General features: G+C 45.4%; 1 long non-coding RNA gene across 1 annotated transcript in view; it reads right to left on the bottom strand.

Annotated features, from left to right (window-relative positions):
- LOC123157821 (uncharacterized) overlaps positions 1 to 4,984 on the bottom strand; it is a 12,196-nt gene extending 7,212 nt beyond the window's left edge. Inside the window, exons 1-2 of the long non-coding RNA XR_006479085.1 lie at positions 4,681 to 4,984; positions 3,087 to 3,148 (exon numbers count right to left, since the gene is read on the bottom strand). This is a non-coding gene — a long non-coding RNA (uncharacterized lncRNA). The remainder of the gene's footprint in view (positions 1 to 3,086; positions 3,149 to 4,680) is intronic.
- Positions 4,985 to 7,729: the final 2,745 nt, after the last annotated feature.

Below are 7,729 nucleotides of genomic sequence, written 5' to 3'. Positions count from 1 at the left end.
CCACTGGTGCAGGGCAGGCGCGCGTCTCTTTGCAGGCCTGCTTCGACAACGCCCGCAAGCTGTTTGACGGTTTGCCCGCAAGCTACAAATGGACTCCGCCGACGAAGTTCTTTTCCCACAAATTTCTTTGCGACTTGGTTGATTCTTCATCCGACAATGAGGAGATGGTGGCTGTTGTGTTGGTCGTCCATGACCACCTTAGTAGTCAGCGGCTGTTGTTACGGGGCTCGATCCCGAGGCACTTTGGCGTTGAATCGCAACCGAGAGAGCGGCGATTTCCTTCTTTGGAAGGACTACTTCGAGACACCCAACCCTCTCTTCAAACATCACCAATTCCGGCAGCATTTTCGCATGGCTAGGCACCTTTTCAACCGTATTCAAGAGGGGGTGGTCGGGTACGATAAGTATTTCGAGTGTAAGGAGGATGCACTTGGAAAGATTGGATTCTCCTCTTATCAGAAATGCACTGCAACTATTCGGATGCTTGCATACGGAGTTCGGGGTGATCTCATTGATGAGTATGTCCGTATGAGCGAGTCCACGTGCAAGGGGTCCATGTACAGGTTCTACAAGGCTGTGATTGCAATGTTTGGCCCTGAGTACTTGAGAGAGCCAAATGTTGTAGATACAACCCGTTTGTTGGCGATGAATGCCAGCAGGGGCTTCCCGAGTATGCTTGGTAGCATAGACTGTATGCACTGGGAGTGGAAAAACTACCCTTCTGCTTGGCAGGGGCAATATAGGGGCCATGTCAAGGTGGCATGGCCGGATCGCACAATGATATCAACGTGCTTCAACGCTCTCCGGTGTTTGCAAGGCTTGCCGAAGGCAATTGCCCGCCGGTGAATGTTAACATCAACGGCCACAACTACAACAAAGGATGCTACCTAGCTGACGGTATCTATCCTCAGTGGACTACTATTGTGAAGACAATCTCCAACCCTGTAGGAGAGAAGAGGAGATTTGCACAAGAGCAAGAGAGTGCTACGAAGGATGTGGAGCGTGCCTTTGGTGTTCTCCAATCTCGGTGGGGCATCGTTCGGTATCCTGCTAGAACTTGGAGCACCAAGAAGTTGTGGGAGGTGATGACTGCTTGTGTGATGATGCACAATACGATCGTAGAAGATGAGCACCCGAAACGTATCTACGACCAAGGGTTTCAGTTTCAGGGTGACAGTGTTGTGCCTGAGCATGGAGGAGCGGCAACGTTTGCGGTGTTCACCCAAGTTCATCATCAAATGCGTAATTGGGAAACTCACATTCAGCTGCAAGATGATTTGGTTGACCATATGTGGGCTCATGCTGGCAACCAATAGATGTATCTTTTTTAAAAAGTGTTTGAGACAATTTAATTTTTATTTGACTTGTAAACTTTGACATATTTATTTGGCTTGTGAACTATGCTATATTTATTTGGCTTGTGAACTATGCTATGTTTGTTTGCTTGTATAACCATGTGAAATGTTTGTATTTTGTTTGAATTTATGTTTGCAAAACGACGGCAAGCCAGCCGCGTGGGCGAAATTTGGTCCGCGCGTTGGGTGCACTGCCGACCAAACGAAAAACAGGGTGGATGACGAGCAGACGGCCGACCCAAACGGACAAAAGGCGGACAAAGCGCACGTCCGTTTGGGTCAGCGCGTTGGAGTTGCTCTAAGAGACTTTATTAAATCTATAGTTTACTATACACCTGCATGATGGCAGATGCTAAACAATGCTGGCACATATCCCCAAGCAATCAATCCTACAGTGGGATTAGAGGGGTAGCTATCCCCAGGGTCAGTCAATATGCCATGGAGGACTAGCAGAGCCTAAGTAGAAGGGTCAACCCTGCTGTTGATGCACTTCAATACATGGTATCATACATAAAAATGCTGCTATCTTTCTATGTCAATTCCTTACCAAGAAACCTTATTCACAAGGAAAATATGGAAGTTAGAGGGAAAATAAACATCACACTGAAGAAAACATATGACTATGCAACAAGGTATTATGTTGTGACTGACTCCCAAACTTCCAGAAGAATTCGCATGATATCAGAAAAATAGTTAATTGACATTTTTTTTTAAAGCTACAGGCCTGCCCTCTGTAAAGGACAAAGGACAGACCCAGTGCATAGAAGCTTCTATGCACCGGGTCTGTCCTTTGTCCTTTACAGATCTGTGGATCAAGAGGTGCCAGTGATATTAATGTGATAGCGCCCTACAATTGCGTGCCAAATATCCGCATTAATCTTTAACTTAGCCCACTACATCAAAAGGATGGAATGCAGAGCAGCACAAGAGGTCCAGAACTAGAAAAACTAACTGCTCCAAATATAAACACAGCCAAATGATTCGCTCTCTAAAGACAATTTGAACCTTAAAATGATGCACAGAGAAAAGGAAAATGCAAATGGGAAGGCAATATATATGTAAAGTGAGACCCAACTCAACAAGAGATTTAAACACCCTTTCTCTCAAACTCTTAGTGCTTCAGCTATTCAAAGGAACTAAATATGCAAGAATACAAGGATGTATGATGAATTGATTATTCCACCATGTTAAGGAAAGTGACACATATCTTATCATATTAGGTGCCATGTTTATAAGGGCTTTTGTAGAATCTTGATTGCCAATATCTCTTCAGAGGAGGTCAAGAGGACCATACAGCAATTATAATTGTTCGCTTATAACAAGGAAACCACAAGGCGTCAAGATCTCACCCAAAGTAAAAGGTGTAAGCAATTGGAGTGTTCGACAGGATTAGACACTAGGGTACTGTTCAGACCTAGATTCTTGTATAGGGCAAGGATCTAAGAGTTCTTACAGGTTCCGGAGTTCTTAGTGATCCCTTAGTGTATTCTGGTTGTACGTAGGAATTTATGGTTAGGTTTCACCACTTCGTTCTTGATTCAGTTTCGCAATATTTGACACAGAACTATGATATCCAACCTACATAGTCTCCAGCAAGATTCTCAGCTTATATAACATTTGGGAATACAGTAGCTAATAATCAGTTGTCCAGAAATTTTTAGTAAACCACAAATATGAACTAGAATAAAGAACAATCTCATCATATACAATATAACAGGATGTATTTCTTACTTGTAACTTCCTTGCAAGTAATGCAGTTGTCGCCTCATGCTTGGTGCCACCACATGCAATAACTGCGCAAAAATATTACAACGATCAAAATATTTCACAATGATCAAAAGATGCAAAGTGTATATATAAGGCATCTAGATAACTTAACACCCTGTTTTTGCTGGCCAAGAAATATCTTTTCTCGACACAAATTAGCGAATAAAATAATAAGCATTACACAAAACGACGGCAGCTTCTGACCTTTGTTTGTAGTCCCTCCATACCAAAATATAAAACGTCATATATTTTGGTACAGAGGTAGTGTATATAAGAAGCTATTGACACAAACTAGGCTCTATTTAGAACAAATAATTCCCACCAGAAAAAGGCACCATCACCTTCTTCTGATTGGCAGAACTTGCATCTAGAAAAGCGTACCACAACAATGTACACAATGTATAAACCAAATGCTCCCTAGGCGCCTCTGCGCTATCCAGGGGCGCCTTAGGGCTCCCTCTGAAGGAGCCACCACCACATCCTCTCACCCCGAAACCATTGGCGTGGCCTACAATCTGCTCCCGACGTCGACGAGAGGCTTCTCCTCTCTCGCCTTGGTCTAGTTCAATGTCTCCCCCTAGCCTCACAACTTGTTAAGAGAAAATCCTGGTGGTTTTGGTCGAGGCGTGTGGGTGGCACAGCTCACAGAACACGATCTGATATTAATCAATTGGATACGACGTTGTGTTTTTGCCTTTTTGGTGCTTCAAATACCGATCCATGATTTTTCCAGGTTGAAACCCATGATCAGACTCTTCATTGGTCGGATCCAACAAAGACGGACACACGCCATCTCTTTTGATTAAGGCATCTTCTTCAAGGTTGACAGTCTAGTCTTCACTGGTTGGACTCGAGAAGAATGGTATGTTCACTCAGGTTGACGTGTTTAGCCTCCACTTTAGGTGTGTCCGCTAGATGTGGCGGGCGTCACTTCTCATTCGTGCGGCCAAGGTATGACAATGAGTTCATCCGACATGGCAGAACAGGGTGTGTCTGCACACGAGATTAGTTTTTGCATTGTACCTTTGAGGATGAAAATCCTTCATTGACTGGATCAGGCAACATCGTCACATGACATGTGTCATTTCATTGTTGAAGGCATCGCTTTGGAAGATGAAGATGTTGACTTGCTTCCGAGGTGTTTTTGGTGTTTCTGTTCTGGCCTTACTGGTTTGATTTGACTAATTATCGTTCTTAGGCGTTTGCTGACACTTGTTTCTCATAGTCATGGTTGCTTCCGCCGATGGTTGCCACATCTAGTAGTCCAAATGTATTTTTTTTAAGGAAACACATATAACGAATTATGGTTGCGTGGATCATCTAGATGCAAAGTAAAACCCTTCCTTTTCCAAAGGATAACAATATACAGTGTATATATAGCTTTGACGAACTCATATCAACCCATCCATGAAATGTTGGCCGATGTCTCTACTTTGTATCCCACGAAAACACAGATCCATGTCGAAGGATTAACGGGTGTGCAAACACGAGCGAGATCTAGTGGATACAGAAAATTCCCTACGAAAATAAGCGCTAAATTCCAGGATCTTCCACTCACCTCAAACCCTCGGCGCAGGCGGCCAGACGCGCCCGAGACCAAGCACTCCCGGCTGCGGGAGGAGAGGCGGTCCAAAGAGGCGGCTGGTGAAGGATCTACAGGCGGCCGCGGATTCCATGGAGGCGGCTGGAACCCTAGCGGGAGCAATACTATAATGGAAAATTGGAGGTTGCCTGCTGCTGGAGCATGGAATTGGTTTTTCGGCGAGCGAAAAGTCGGAGGGAAGGCGAAGGCGGAGGCGGAAGGGGAGGGAAAGAGTAGTCGTGGGTACAGAATGGCAGATTTGTTTACTCTCGCTTAATTGGGGATTTGGGGAGGGTTTGTGGCTGCCAAGGCGGCACGTCACAGGGCACGTCATTTTTCAGAAAAACAGCTGTCGGCAAAGAGCAAAGGCAGTGGGATCCATTTTATAAACTAGTATAACGTCCGTGCCTTGCCACGGGCTCTTCAAAATTTATAATCAGTATCTTTCATTTATCATCCCCTCATATTGGGTGATTATGGAGTGCTCTAATTAGAAACACAACAATCAAATATTAGAAAATTTCACCGAACGAACAACAACGAATAATACGATATCTATCAAATGAATAAAATGAGGTCATATTTTTGGTCCGTCATGCACTTCTGTTGAAAAGTGCCTATCCCTTTTAGAATCAACCCACTGTTTGCTCGCACGCAAAAAAAAATACATCTCTAAAGTGGGGAACCGATCGGTGCCAAAAAGAACTCAAACTCCTATCCAATCTCGACTTCGTGCTCTTCCACTTCCATTGATAAAGATGGGACGTCAAGGGTTTCATCATGATGACCTCGAGCAGCCGCCGACATCCCTCCCCACATCTACCCATACCCCCTGTTGCCGCTTGCACTGTCCTTGCTCCTCGAGGGAGCTAAGGACACAATGTTCTTTAGGATGGGCATGACCAGATCCACGAGGAGGCCACATTCTTCCATGGGAACCCAACCAAGCACACCACCCTCCGCAACCATCCAATCCCAGCCTAACAAAGTCAAGACCTGCCATCAATCCACAAATCAGGCTCGCCGCATCCAGGTTCACTGCAAGTCTGCGACGAGTCTGTAGTTGACATCTTAACTTTGGCTATCCCCACGGAAGAATCATCGGATCCTGCTTACTTTTACCATCACTTCGTCTCTTCCCAAGGCAGCGACACCACCCAGCCAATCACCACCACCGCTTGCGGCTTGCCTATATAAAATCATGAGAAATCCCCACGGCGGTGCTGTAAGATCACCTTGGCGACCTCGACAGTGACCGACTGGTCTAAGATCTAAGCTAGCCACTCTTTGTAGAAACCAATAGAAGTAGGCATGTGACTCAGATTTGTTCTTTGGTGTGCATGCGTTTCTTGCTGCCCACCAGCTCTTGTCTACAACTCGCCTATCTCTGTACCAGCTCTTGGTCTAGAACTCGCCTATCTCCATGCTCGAGACGACCAAGCTCGATGCGCAAGCCGCATACGTCTGCTAGAGCTATATCCAGGCCCTATGATTTTTGGATCACTGGCACTATGGGTGCCAGGACCGGAGTCGCCCTCATCCACCAAGTGGATCAAGGAGGCCCACCACCTAGACTCTACATCGCAACATTTTGTGTTTTCCTATAAAAAGTAAAGAACCTTCTCTAATAAACGTAAATATAACCTTTTGGTTTTATAGTCTCAACTTTTCTACACTCCAATACCAGAAGGATTTCTTGGTTTTATTTAATGACCTTCTTGAATGTCATTCACTTAAAAAGGTAGTAATACAATCTGTGATATTAAGACAAATTATTAGTCATATTAAAGTGCAAAAGGCCCTATAGGAGTCAAAGCATGATTTTTATGGTTATACTGTAATTTGCAAGATCTGAGATTTATGCAAGTGTACAATTAGAGAAGAGCCAATTAAATAGATTTTCACATTCATAATAGTATGATTAGCAGTAGCACTTCAATTTTTTCATATTTGATCAGCTTGCTAGGTGGTTATCACTAAGCATGTTGGAACGATGAGCATAACCTAACTTAGTTCAGTAGCACTTCAATTTTTTCATATTTGATCAGCTTGCTAGGTGGTTATCACTAAGCATGTTGGAACGATGAGCATAACCTAACTTAGTTCAGTACGTGTTGCTGCAAATTAGTTCAGTACGTACGAAGCTGTTGCTAATTTCAATGCCTGGCTGTTGCAAGTTTCTAATGAAAAAGTACTTTAGGTCAAAGGTCAGGGAATATACACTTTTGTTATCATGGTTGTTTCCTTATAGTGAACAACTTTGATCACCACTTCAGCAGCTACTATCTATAAGAAGACATTAGCTAAGTAGATACAGGCAAAGAAAGCATGTAGGCAAAACCAGAATTAAAAACATCCTTCTCAATGGAGCTCGTGCAGTTCAGAAGACCCTAATCATCGATGAGGGACCCCTCCGATGGTAGCATGGCGTGACAATTGCCGTCAATGACGACACCCAAAGTACCTTGCACAATCCATCGATCCAGTTCGGAACAATCAAGCACATACCTTGCAAAGTGATGTGGATCTGAAGCAGAGGTGGGAAGGTAAAGGCTCAGGTGAGGTGGAATGAGACGTTGATATAGACGTGCACGCATGAGAATAAGGCGGTGCCCAGGATGGATCTCCATCGGAGGAGGCCGGATCCGCTGGGGAGGAGGTCGTTGTAGTACCTGCCATCTGTGCGATGGATCACGGGGCTGGCAGGCAGGGGGAGGGGATAGGAGGGAGCGGGTGGGCTAGAGCGCAGATGGCGGGTGCCCCCGACGACGGCTGGGAAGGATGGTGGAGGAGGTGGATGAGGATGGCGGCGGCGTCTGCGGTTGCACCTCGTTCGCAGCCGTGCTGGTGGTGGTCGATGCGAGAGTCGGATGGCGTCGGCTAGAATCAGGCAGGGGCGACAAAGATTTAGAGGAGAGAGAGAATGGAGGCGATGAGCGATGGGAGGAAGGGCCACCGGCGATTGGGGTGGCCTCAGATCCGCCCTTCGTGGCCGCCTATTTCATGGGACGAACACCCGTGCTCA

Source organism: Triticum aestivum, chromosome 7B (assembly GCF_018294505.1).
Source record: "Triticum aestivum cultivar Chinese Spring chromosome 7B, IWGSC CS RefSeq v2.1, whole genome shotgun sequence".
In the NCBI taxonomy this organism is placed as follows: domain Eukaryota; kingdom Viridiplantae; phylum Streptophyta; class Magnoliopsida; order Poales; family Poaceae; genus Triticum; species Triticum aestivum.
This window is presented reverse-complemented; position numbering and strand designations above follow the sequence as displayed.